General features: G+C 45.0%; 1 protein-coding gene across 1 annotated transcript in view; it reads right to left on the bottom strand.

Annotated features, from left to right (window-relative positions):
* The window catches only part of ENPP6 (ectonucleotide pyrophosphatase/phosphodiesterase 6), a 104511-nt gene that overhangs the window by 73877 nt on the left and 17750 nt on the right, over positions 1 to 12884 (bottom strand). The gene's annotated exons all lie outside the window — the stretch shown is intronic.

Genomic DNA, 12884 nt, shown 5'->3' with positions numbered 1-12884 from the left:
GGAAAGAGTGAAGGGGAGCAGGAGAAAAGAAGGTGAGAAGCAACGAGGGCTAGGTCAGGGGGTTAAGGTACACAGGTGGTGTTAACGAGTGATAGAGCTAAATCTCCACACCACAGAGTCAACATCTAAAATCAAGAGGCCCAAACTTTATTTTTTACTTTTTTTGGGGTCACACTCAGCGATGCTCAGGGGTTAATCCTGGCTTTGCACTCAGGAATTACTCCTGTTGGTGCTCAGGGGACCATATGGGATGCTGGGAATCGAACCCGGGTCAGCTGCGTGCAAGGCAAACGCCCTACCAGCTGTACTATTGCTCTAGCCCAAGAGATCCAAACCTTAACAACTGAACTAGAAAGGTCCCTCCCAAGAAGAGAGGCTCCGGTACATGATGGGATACAGGAAGGAGCCTGGGAACATTGGTAGAGGGAAGTTGACACTGGTGGTGTTATGGGTGCTGTGATATTGTACGTCTAGACCTCCACTATGAATCACTTTGTAAATCATGGTTCTATAATAAGATTTTTTAAGTTTACCAAAAAAGAAAGAACTTTTCCATAAGTCTCTGGAGGGCATAAAGATCCATTTGGATCCTGTTTAGATGAGTGAATTTTCGCATAGCTAGTTGAAACCCCAAAGTCTTGAATGAATGAACAAGACAATGCTCAAAGCCTGAAACTCACAAATTAACATTTGCTTTCTGTCTCACCTTCGGGAGGTAGGGGTCGGATGGGGAGAACATCTTGTTTTCTGCACTTGTTCAAAGCTGAGGATTGGGAGGGTAAAGAAGTGTTTTCCGTGGAAATAGACAAGATTGCATGGAAAGAAAAGTTCACAATTTGCACATCTTTAAAATGCAGCTACTGATGTATGTGTCAGACACAGCCCTGATTAGAGTCTGAGTCACAAATATTGCAAGACCGAGATAACAGGCTTTGATTATAGTGTGAAGAGCAGGGCCTGCAACAAAAATAACCCCCAACTGCTAAAAGGGGAGATCATTTTGATTAGAGACATTCACACTCATAGTTTTGAGGTCACTGCACTCAAAGGAATGCAATGTTTTATCTTTCGAGTGCTCAAGTGCTCAGGACTTGGCACAGTGATTTCAGCAAATGAGTTTAGGGAAGGAACAAAAATGATTAGCCTGCAAACGGACAAAACAAAACATGGAGGATTTTAGTTAAGCCATTTTCTTTTCCGGCAAGCGTATTTTTATGGATGCACCAAGACATTTCAAGACCATCGAATCTCGCCTTAGCTCTGAGCAGAGTTGAGAGTTTGAATTAATTACTGCATTCAAGATGGAATCTCTGTTGAGATCTATTTCCATTTTACTGTGCATGTCTAGGGACTTCTCTGGATGAGGGTTCAGAAGGAGTGATCGCTTATTCTTTGTCCTCATTCTTTCTACATTTGAAAAACTCAGTCTACGGTTTTGTCTCAAAGCATCATTACCGTCTCCCTATCAAAAAAAAAAAAGAGGAATAAATACCTATTTTCCCATTTACTGGAAACAACCCAAATGCTCAAGAACAAGTGACTGGAAAAAGAAACTATGGTACATCTACACCAAAGTACTACTCAGCGATGAGAAAAGATGAAATCATGGAATGTTCTGCTATGTGGATGAATCTGGGTATTAGCATGTTGAGTGCAGTTAGTCAGAAAGAGAGAGCCAGATTGCTCTCATAGGTGTGATACAAAGAATCATAGTAAGAGAACAACAAATATCCCAAAATATTAGGATCTGAGAACTGGTCACTGGGGCAAGGGCAAAGGGAGGCTGATTCTCTGGTGGAGAGTGTGGTGTTGAAAGACTTTATTCACAAAACTCTTCCATAATGAATATTGTAAATCATGATGCCTAAATTAAAATTTAATTTTAAAATAAAGAAAGGTGTATTAGGTCAAGGACCCAAGCCCCTTCTCCAATTCAGCTTTTCAACTCATATAGAACCTGAGGGAAATATCTACCAGCACAGAAAATAGATGCCAAAATATCATCGGATCCACTATTTATGCCAGCAATTTAGGGAAAAGAAGGAAAGAGAGAGAGAGAGAGAGAGAGAGAGAGAGAGAGAGAGATTTCTTGCAGGTGGTCAGGAATTTGATGTAAGCAACCACGTCAATGACTCAATCTTGTATCCACCAACTTACAAAACAGAAAAGAACTGAACAAAACCCCTGTTCCCTTCCTATTTTCTATTTTTTGATAAAAAGTAGAAGACAACTCATATTTGTTGACCTGGTCCCTATTTTTTGTTACCTTCTCTGGGATGTGGATCTGACTGGGTGAGGGTGAAGTGAGATCAGCAGACGTCCCCAGGTCTGGAGGGAAATGGCCCCCAAAGCTCAGGGCCTGGTCCCAGCACATTAGCCATCAGCCAGTTTGGGAACCAATGCTGAGCCCCGCCCCATGATTTGTGCATAAAATTAATTTCCTTCCAGTGCCCCCAGCGTTTGCACTATGTGCAGAGAGATGTGCAGGGTGGGGAGCATGAAATACCCTAGACCAGCTCGGGGAGGTGTGAGATCCCAGGGAAGCCCCGAGCTCAAGGTGAAGCCTTTCGGAACCCAAAAGACCCAGAGTACGAACCTTATCCCTCAGCTAGCCTCAGCCTGGGCCCTATCTGAAACATGAAGGTAACTGGATCGTCTCTCAAGGTTAAAGTGTTTCTGATAAGTAGAACGCCCGCAGCGTGGCTGGCACACAGTGGGCCTTCGGTAAATGCACACCACCACTTAAACCCTCTTGCTTTTTTTTTTCTTTTTGGGTCACACCAGGCAGTGTACAGGGGTTACTCCTGGCTCTGTACTCAGGAATCACTCCCGGCGGTGCTCAGGGGACCATGTGGGATGCTGGGAATCAAACTCGGGTCAGCTGCATGCAAGGCAAACGCCCTACCCGCTGTGCTATAGCTCCAGCCCTTAAACTCTCTTTTAAAGTCCATGGCCACCAGCTAGCAAGAGATTGTGAGGGGCTGCTGAGGAGGAGCTGAGGCAGCGGGGGTGTGTCCTGTCCCACCCCTGGGTCTGGCTTGGAGGCAAATCCATTTGAAGGAAAAGAAAAGAGGCGCCATTCTGGGAAGACCATGAGGTCCAAGGGCTAAGGGATGGTTTGTAATGGGAGAGTGAACCCCAGGTTCAGAAGTTAACTATCCTGGCTGCAAAACAAACAAAAAAACCACCACCACCACCATCACCACCAGTAACCAAACATGCCTGGCCCGACCCTGCCCTCTAGTGGTAACTAAAATCATCGCCACCACCCACAGCCTCACTAAGCATCACTAAGGTTAAACCGTGCTCCAGGATTCTACCTGGGGCCTAGAGAGATGCTAATTCTGCTAAGAATCGAGGGCCAAGCTGGGAGCAACGTCAGTGGGGATGGGCGGCTGAATGTCCAGATTAGGTCTCGCTCATCACTGCGGAAATCTGGGTACCTGTCTGCATGTTACTCTTCCCCCAAATGCCCTCCCTCCCCTTCTAATTCTTGTTGGTATTATCTTCTTTTTTTTAGCATTTTAATTTCTTATGTGGTATTTTTAATATTCTATCCCAAACTTAAACATTCTCTTTTGGGTAAGAGTCAGGAAAGTGGGAGAGGAGGGGGTAGGAGGAGGAGGGTAGAGAGTGGAGGGTAGAGAGTGGAGGGTGGAGGAGGAGGAGGAGGAGGAAGAGGAGGATGGGAAGGGGAAGAAGGAGGAAGAAGGAGGAGGAAGAAGAAGAAGAAGAAGGAAGAAGAAGAAGAAGAAGAAGAAGAAGAAGAAGAAGAAGAAGAAGAAGAAGAAGAAGAAGAAGAAGAAGAAGAAGAAGAAGAAGAAGAAGAAGAAGAAGAAGAAGAAGAAGAAGAAGAAGAAGGAGGAGGAGGAGGAGGAGGAGGAGGAGGAGGAGGATGGGAAGGGGAAGAAGGAGGAAGAAGGAGGAGGAAGAAGAAGAAGGAAGAAGAAGAAGAAGAAGAAGAAGAAGAAGAAGAAGAAGAAGAAGAAGAAGAAGAAGAAGAAGAAGAAGAAGAAGAAGAAGAAGAAGAAGAAGAAGAAGAAGAAGAAGAAGAAGAAGAAGAAGAAGAAGAAGAAGAAGAAATAATTCAATTTGGAGTGATGGCGAAAATGAGCATTTAACTCCTCCAGCATCTCGGAGTCGGAGTCTATTCATCTTTCTAAGGGTGATGAGCTCTGATGGTACCAAGCTGGGCGCCGGTGCCAGGGGTATGGGCAGCTTGAGGGAATTGTTTGTGTGTGGACATGTTCTACTCCAGACTGCCTGTAGGGGGCAGCAGAGATGGGTGCTTGCATGCTTAGCCCAGCTGCTGGTCGTGGTACCTTACAGCGCTGATCAGCCAGTGTCCCTGCGAGAGAAGTAGGCTTACATTTAGCTTCTGCGTTCTTAATTTTTCCCCCACGACCCAGCCCCCTGCACCCATCCTACACCTCTCTACGCATTTCTGGGTCTTCGTCCTCTTTCAGCCAAAATTTGCAATGGTGTGCAAGGTTCACGCTGGACATTGATGCCTCAGAACCACTCTGATACCTCAGAACCACTCTAACCCAAGACACTGGAATTCAGTGTTGGATGGGTTCTGAGCCAGCCCTCAGCAGCCTTACTATGTCTCCTCCCCCAAATCCAACTGACTCACGGCAAACCTCACCCACTTTCCAAAGTGCTGGTCTAAATCTAGATTTTTTCCTTTCTGAAGAGCTTAGGCACATTTATTTTTCACAAGGTCTCTATTATGGAAATTTTCAAATGTACAAAACTGTAGGATAAACAACCACAAAGAACATTCTGTCCCTATTTCAAACACTTTCTCTAACACACAACACACACATACACACACACACACACACACACCACTGAAATATTTTTAAAACCAATCCCAGACATTGTATTTTAAGTCACAAGTATTTCCATCTCTCACATAGGAAAACTTTTTGAAACTACTGTAACAAAATGAACAATAATTCCCCAATATCAAGTAGCACTTATGTCTATACTCAAAATTTCCCCTGATGATCTCAAAATTATTTCAGTGCAGTTCATTTCTTAGAATGAGGATTCAAACAAAACACAGAGATTGTATTCATCATGCTTCTTAGTTTCTTTATGTCTTTAGTGGGTCTCCTCTATTTTACTGCTTATTCTCCACTTACTTATAAGAAGACACCGAGTCATTTGGCCTGAAAGTGTCTCATATTTTGAATGCAGAAACATAGATCTCCACAGTCTTTTTTTTAATAATGTAGGAATACTGCTATTTATTCAGCCATTGATTAAGCTCATTGAATTGGTCATGAACTCCACATTACTTTTTTTATTCTATTCTAAGTATTAACTTTATTTTATTATTATTTTCCCCCTTTCTTTGATTCACCATGAGATACAGCTACAAAGCTTTCATGTTTGAGCTTCGGTCATATAATTATCAAACATCCATCCCTTCACCAGTGCACACCTTCCACCACCAAAATCCCCGGTTATGCCCCCCCACACACAACCCTTCTCCTGCTTGTGTGGCAGATAATTTCACCCATACTCTCTCTACTTTGATTGCATTCAATATTTTGACACCACACCACAGTCTCCACCACTCCACCACTCAAACCTGCTGTAAAGGCAATGCTAGATGATTTGTCTTGTATTGCTTGTTATAGACTGAATATAATGTCCAGGAAATTCTGTCATTTTCTTTCGGGAGCTTTAGTTTATAGTCTCTGGGTCTTGGCCACTGATGAGATTACATGGCGCCAGGGGCATTTTGTGGGTGTGACTGCCAAGCTTCTGGAAAACTGGGGACCTGGGGAGTGGAGGCCCAGTCCCTATCCAAGTGGGCTTGGAGATCTCAGTCACGGGTTCCCACATGCCTGGGTTTTCTTGCTGGTCCACTCTCTGGTGTGGTTCATCCTGTCTTGGGTAAGGCTCGTCCAAGTGTGAGGAGAGTGGCCTTGCACATGGCGGCGGTTGGGTTCTGGAGGTTTTCGTTATGAAGTTTCCCATGCACCTTTGACTAAGGGGTTTAGCAACCACCAATAACCATCAGCTCATGTGAGGACTGCAAACCCCCTTGTTCCAAGAAATTTTTATGGAAATAATCAGGTTCTTTATGAAACTCTTCATGCTGACATTGGTGTGGGTGTCTGTGTTTGTTGTCTGCTGCTGCATAATAAATAGCCTCCTACCATATTTGGCTTCACAACAATCATTTATTCACTCTACTTCTCTGTAACTGGGACAGAGTCTGGAAGGGAAGGCTCTTCTCTGCCCTCCGGGGCAGTAGCTCTGAATGTGATTGGCACCTGGGCAGTGGGGTTCCCTGAAGGCAGCAAACGCCAACCACTACCTGGGGTCTAAGCTGTGGGCATTAACCTTGGTCTTTCTGGTGACTACTTGGCTTCCTTGCCCTGGTGTTCAGATTCCAGGGGAGGGCACCCGAGAGCAAGGGAAAAAAGACTTGTGGGTCTTTTATATGACCCAGAGCCCAGAGGGCAAAGAGCATCAGTGATACGGGGTCAAGGCTGTCATGGAGATTCAACTAGATTCATCTGGGTTCCAGACAAGAGGAGCCCACAGACTGCCTTAGATTTGTTGGCGTCAATAGTCATCTATTCCCACAGACACAAGAGTAGTTAGGCCAGGGTCTCTGTGGCTCAGAGTCTGACCTTGGGAAACTGGTCTTGAGAAGGGTGACAAGGACCATCCAGGGCTGATGCAGAAAATGCCAGAAGGGAAGGAGAAAACAAAGTGTATCTGAAGGAGTGAAGGGGCCAGCATTGGAGATTCTCCCAGGAACATGTAATTGCCAGGCTGAGGGACACTGCCATTCACCGTCTTTGTAACACCTACAGGAAGGAAATCCCAGAGGCTCAGGCCCTGGTGGAATTTTAACAGAGTTAGAAATTATAATAGGGCTGGGGAGACAGTCCAGCACGTAAGGCATTTGCCTTGCATGGAGCATACCCCTGTCTGACCCCCAGTACCACCTATGGTTTCCCCAGTATCACCAAGAGTGATTCCTGAGCACAGAGCCAGGACTCAGCCCCAAATACTGCCAAATGTGATCCCCAAGCAAAACAAACAAACAAAAATTTAGGCCAGAGAGAGATAATACAGTGGGTAAGGCACTTGCCTTGAATGTGGCCGACCCTGGTCAATCCCTGGCATACCATATGGTCCCCCGAGAACCACCAAGTGTGATTCCTGAGTACAGAGACAAAAGTAACCCCTCAGTATTGCCAGGTGTGGCCCCCAAAACAAAAAATACCCATAAAAATAAAATGAGAATGAATTTGGCAGGAAAGGGGCGTGGGAAATACCCAGTTCTACTGAATAGAGGAAGAGACAGTTCTTAGGAGAGGCTTAGGAACTCTTTTGAGGAAGGGTAAGGGTAAGATAGGGTATTAATCAATCATCTGATCAATTATAAGATCAGAGAAGAGAGTTGACTGCTTTATCTTATGCCAAGATAATAAAATACCAGCAATGCTGTGCCTGGGCAGGCCCATCAATAGCCGGTGGGGGTCACATGAGAACAAAAGGCCAACTGAGGGCCAACTGATGCCAACATTAGCTTCATGAAGCAGGACTCTTATGAGGGAGAACCAAGGCCCCAAAGAGGAAGTTCTCTACCTCCCCCTGCCTGTAAGCAGCAGAGCCAATCAGGAGTGGAACTGATCCGTGTCTAATTTGTATCCCTGAGAGTTCTCAGAAATTTATTCTAACTGGAGATTATGTCCTTTAGTTTCTCTGCCCTGCTATGAAGTACAGTGGAAATTGCCCTGGAGAATGAAGAGGTGAGAGGTCATCCATGCCCTTTGCAAAGCAGCCCGGTGGATGAATTTGAACCCTATGGGGGCTGACCAAGCATCTACCAGGGAGCTGGCTATTCGACTCATGGACTCAAAGTTTCCTCCTAGTTAAATCCAAGAAAATGAGACCCCTGTATCCTCCCACTCTCTGTTTATCTTTTATCCATCATACAACAACCTCCAGGCAAAAATCATTTCTTTTGTAGCCTCAGTGAAACTAGTTAATTCCCATGAAAACATTATAAGCAAATTATGGTTCTCCCAAGCCACCTAGCTAGACTCCCTCAAGCCTCTCTTCTTGGCCTCCTTGCTCCTAGGACCCCTCTCACCGACACTCCTTGTCCCACAGCACTCAAGTTGAGTTCCTGATTCAGCCCTCCATGACCTGTTCTTGACCTGGTCCCTCACATTCTCCCTCATCTTCACTAAGACCTCCAGTTTCAGTCTAGACCTGAAAACCCACATCCACCTCCTGATTATCAAACAAATCCAGGCCCCTTCTAAATCAGTGGCCGAGGAGCAGGCTATACATTACTAGTTCCCTATGCCATAGGCAACACAGGGACATCACCAGCATGATGGTCCAAATCCTCTATCACCCCCAAAAGCAGCTACTCTGATCATCCTCTTTCTATACAGGAGCGAAGATGGAAGCTGGGAGATGCTAAATGGTCATCTCAAGGAGGCTGCCTATAGGAGGTCTCCTAGCCCAGAGTATGAACCTGGAGCAATGCACCGCACTGCCTGCAGAGGGCCATAGAGAGCCAAATACCCTCTGCACCAAGTATAGGAAGGAAAGTACTGCCCAAATAAATAAATACATAAATAAATTTTTTAAAATATTCTTAAAAAGATCAGTGCTCCTCCCTTATTCTCAAAATGGCTCCAATTTGCATGAAATTGGAAGATTACCAAATCCTCCCATAAATATAAACATAAAAATAGCAAGACCCCATGAACTTTATTTTATTTTTTATTTCAGCAAAAATATATATTTTTAAATTTTATTGAATCACCGTGAGATAGTTACAAGCTTTCATGTTTGGGTTACAATCACACATTGATCAAACACCCATCCCTCCACCAGGGCACATTCCCCACCACCAATTTCCCCGGTATACACCCCCCTTTCCTACCCTCCCCCTGCCTCTATGGCAGACAATATTCCCCATACTCTCTCTCTACTTTTGGGCATTATGGCTTGCAACACAGACACTGAGAGGTCATCATGTTTGGTTCGTTATCTACTTTGGGCACACATCTCCCATCCAGACTGATGACCCCATGAACTTTATCCACAATAAAACTAGGAGGAGACATTCTGTATTCTGGAGATTAACTGATATCTAAACCTGAGATGTGCACTCTTGGCTTCCTCTCCCCTAAGAACTTGTGTTCTCTCTGGAACATGTCACTTTCCCTATCCCTCTCCCTACCCCCTTCTCTCTCTCTCTCTATCTCTCTCCCTCCCTCCTTTCCTCTCTCCTTCCCTCTCTCTCTCTCTCTCTCTCACACACACACACACACACACACACTTCCCTCAATAAAACTCTTTCACTTCAAAAATAAAACTAGTAGAAAAATATTCCTGCCCCAAGGTGAAAGCTAATGGGATGAATCCAGTCCAGTGCTATGTGGACCCACATAGCCTCAGCATGGGGTGTGGAGAGAGAACATGGAGATTTCTAGACTCATGCCAAGCCCTGGGATCCTCTGGATTCATCACCTCTCCCAGTCTACATGGCACCTCGTCCTTGGGTTAAAATTGAAAATGGTGCTCTTACCCAAAACTGGTTCAACTGGAAAGAAAAACATGTCAGGCAAATTCAAAAGGTCATCACTTTACAAGATAGCCAGGCTGGACTTTTCAAGAATGTCAATGTAGTAAAAGTTCAAACGAAACCAAAAGATAAGAGTTTCCCTTTCCACAGAGGACAAAGAAACACGGACCCCAAATGTGATGCTTCAACCTTGATTTGATTTTGGATTTGGAAATCATTATACAGAATTTTTCTTTTTCAGCAGTACAGAAAATCTGAAAATAATTGAAGTTCCATAGGAGACTATCCCGCACATGTTGCAGTATTTAGGGGTGGGGTACCCTGATGATTGCATCTTGCTTTCAACTAGTTCAGCAAAAACAAAACAGAATCCATACATCCCAAGGGAGAAATAAAGCAAAGGTGCCAAATACCATCAATGGGAAGAGCTAGATGAGCAAAAATGGGGGTGTTCAAGCCCTCTCAATGCTCTCTTAATTTCTTACTAGCAAAACTTGGAAAGACTAATCATATGATGGCATAGTTATTAGTCAAGAAAAATAAACAGACTATGAGCACAGCTCACGGTTGACAGTGTTCTGTTCAGTAAATGAAACAAGACCCAAGAGGTCACACATAAGCAACCTCATTTATGTGACATATTCCTACAAGGCAGCGCTCAAAGGGCATAAAATAGATCCGTGATTACTGGCAAAGGTGATGACAAACAGGACTGAGCGGTACATGTGCAAGAGCTGGGGAAGAATGAGGCCACCCAGGAGAGAAAGAACAGAGCAGGAAGAGAGGGAAGATGGGACCTAATTCTGTGGATCTCCAGGGGAAGGGACTGGCCTGACAAAAGCTGGTGGAAGTTGCTCAGAGATGTGGTGTTGAGGTGAAGGGGAATTGATCACACCCACAGAGAGACAGTTCCAGGAAGCACAAATGGTCGAAAGGTAAGGTACTTCAAAAAGAGCTTAAAAGATGCCACTGGGTATGGCCAGGAGGGGGGTTCCGAGGTGAGCTGAGTTTTAATAGTTACACTAGGAGGAAGACATCAAAGGTTGAATTTCAGTTCAAATGTTTGCCTCACACTGGTTCCAGCCGAGCCTCCACTGTTGCTCTTGTTGGTTCCTCTCTCTCTGTGCCCTACTAGCCAGGGTGTCTTTTCTCCAGTGAACACCATCTCCTGACAGAACTCTCTAAAGGAACTGCCTTCACTCAGAAGACCCAAGGTCCCCACTGTGAACCATGGAGCCTGCAATGGTTCTTTGTGTTCATATTGGTCCTTCAAGAGACAGGCTAAGATGAGACAGATACACATAGACTTACTGGGGAGGGCCCTGCAGATCAAAACAGAAAGCAGGGAAGCAGTCAGGAAGAAACTTCTGTGTGCAGATCTAAAATTCATGAAAGGAGATGGAGAAGAAAAGACTGGGTGGAAAGGACCTTCACAATTATAAGAACTTTGGGACAGGGGGACGGGGTCCTTGTGAGAACTCTGGGGCAGAGGGATTACTGTCTGCCTCCCAGCTGAGAAATACCCTGTCCCTCCCTTGATCAGCCCTTGATCAGGAGCAGCTTGAGTGAGAAGGGGCTTTGGCACCAAGGTCAACCCCACAGCATACTGGGGAGGCTGCAGAGATGATCCTGGCACAGGGAGACCGGAATGATGCTTTTTCTTACTTCCACATCTTTCATGGCTTTAAGAATTCACCTGATTCTCAGAAGAGATCAACCAACTGCAGAGATGCCTCCAGACCTCAAAGTGTCCATCCAGTTAAAAAATTTAACTCCAGCTGTATCACTCTATTTAAAAATTTAGAATTCTTGGAGCACACAACCACATTTGTGACAGTACAATATCTCATACTCTATGCCATTGATGTACTAGGAGTAGCACACCACATTGGATGGGGTATAAAGTAGAAGGCAACTGATCTCGATAAAAAATATATATATCTAATAGCCTAGCTCTCCCTCTTGGAGAACCTGGCAAGCTACCAGAGTCTATTGCCTGCACAGAAGAGCCTGGCAAGCTCCCCGTGGCATATTCATATCCCAAATACAGTAACAGATATATACAACCTCTTGGAGAGCCCGGCAAGCTACTGAGAGTATCCCGCCTGCACGATAGAGCCTGGCAAGATACCTGTGGCATATTCAATATGCCAAAAACAGTAACAATAAGTCTCATTCTCCTGACCCTGAAAGAGCTTCCAATCATTGGGAAAGACGAGTAAGGAGAGGCTACTAAAATCTCAGGGCTGAGTATAATAGAGACGTTACTGGTGCCTGCTCATGTAAATTGATGAACAACGGGATGACAGTGATACAGTGATATATATTATATATTAGCATGTAATTTTCAACTTATAACATATTAGTATTCTCTTATACAAGGGCTTAATGGCTCCAGGGGGAGATATAACAATCTTCACAGACTTTCTTCTAAGGAAACATTTTTTGATCATTTTAATATATTATTCATAACACGTAGTACAAAGTAAATTATTTTGGGCCTGCTATTGGGGCAGGCTTGGATGGTGGTTGGGAGAGTTAGAAATAATGGTGGTGGGAAGGTGTAATGGTAGTGGGATTGGTGTTGGAATATTGAGTGCAATAAATTATTTTGAACAACTTTATTAAAAAAAATAAAAGTTTTTTTAAAAGAACTCACCCCACACCCTTCCATGGCATGCAGACCCCAGGCCTTTTGCTCTTAGCCTTGGTTCACAGTACTCAGCTGTCATGGCCAGCCCTCCAACTTTCTTTAGGTCACTGCTCAAATTTCATCTTCCCAGAAAGGCAACTTCTGACCCCTCTATCTAAAATGGCACGTCAGGGGCTGGAGCGATAGCACAGCCAGTAGGGCGTTTGTCTTGCATGTGGCCGACCCGGGTTCGAATCCCGGCATCCCATATGGTTCCCTGAGCACCGCCAAGAGTAATTCCTGAGTGCAGAGCCAGGAGTAACCCCTTTGCATCGCCGGGTGTGACCCAAAAAGCAAAAAATAAATAAACAAATAAATAAATAAAATGGCACATCAGCCTAGTCTTCAGCCCACCCCTGCTGCCAGAAGTCATGCCCTCAACCCGCCCTCGACGCCATTTTGCCGAAACAGTCAGCAGCAAGGCCGGTGGCACCGCAAGCTGGAGAATGCTCCGGACCTTAGACCAGGCCAACAACAGCAGGGCAGTGAATAGAGAAGGTGCAGAGGCCCCGCCTTCTCCAGATGGAGTCCTGGTGACACTGAGCTTCTACTAACAGGCTCCGGTTTGTGGGACTGGGATATTCCTCCAGGTATATCTATACCTTTCCT

This window comes from Sorex araneus, chromosome 1 (assembly GCF_027595985.1).
Source record: "Sorex araneus isolate mSorAra2 chromosome 1, mSorAra2.pri, whole genome shotgun sequence".
NCBI lineage: Eukaryota > Metazoa > Chordata > Mammalia > Eulipotyphla > Soricidae > Sorex > Sorex araneus.
Note: the sequence above shows the minus strand (reverse complement) of the source record. Positions and strands in the feature narration are given on the sequence as shown.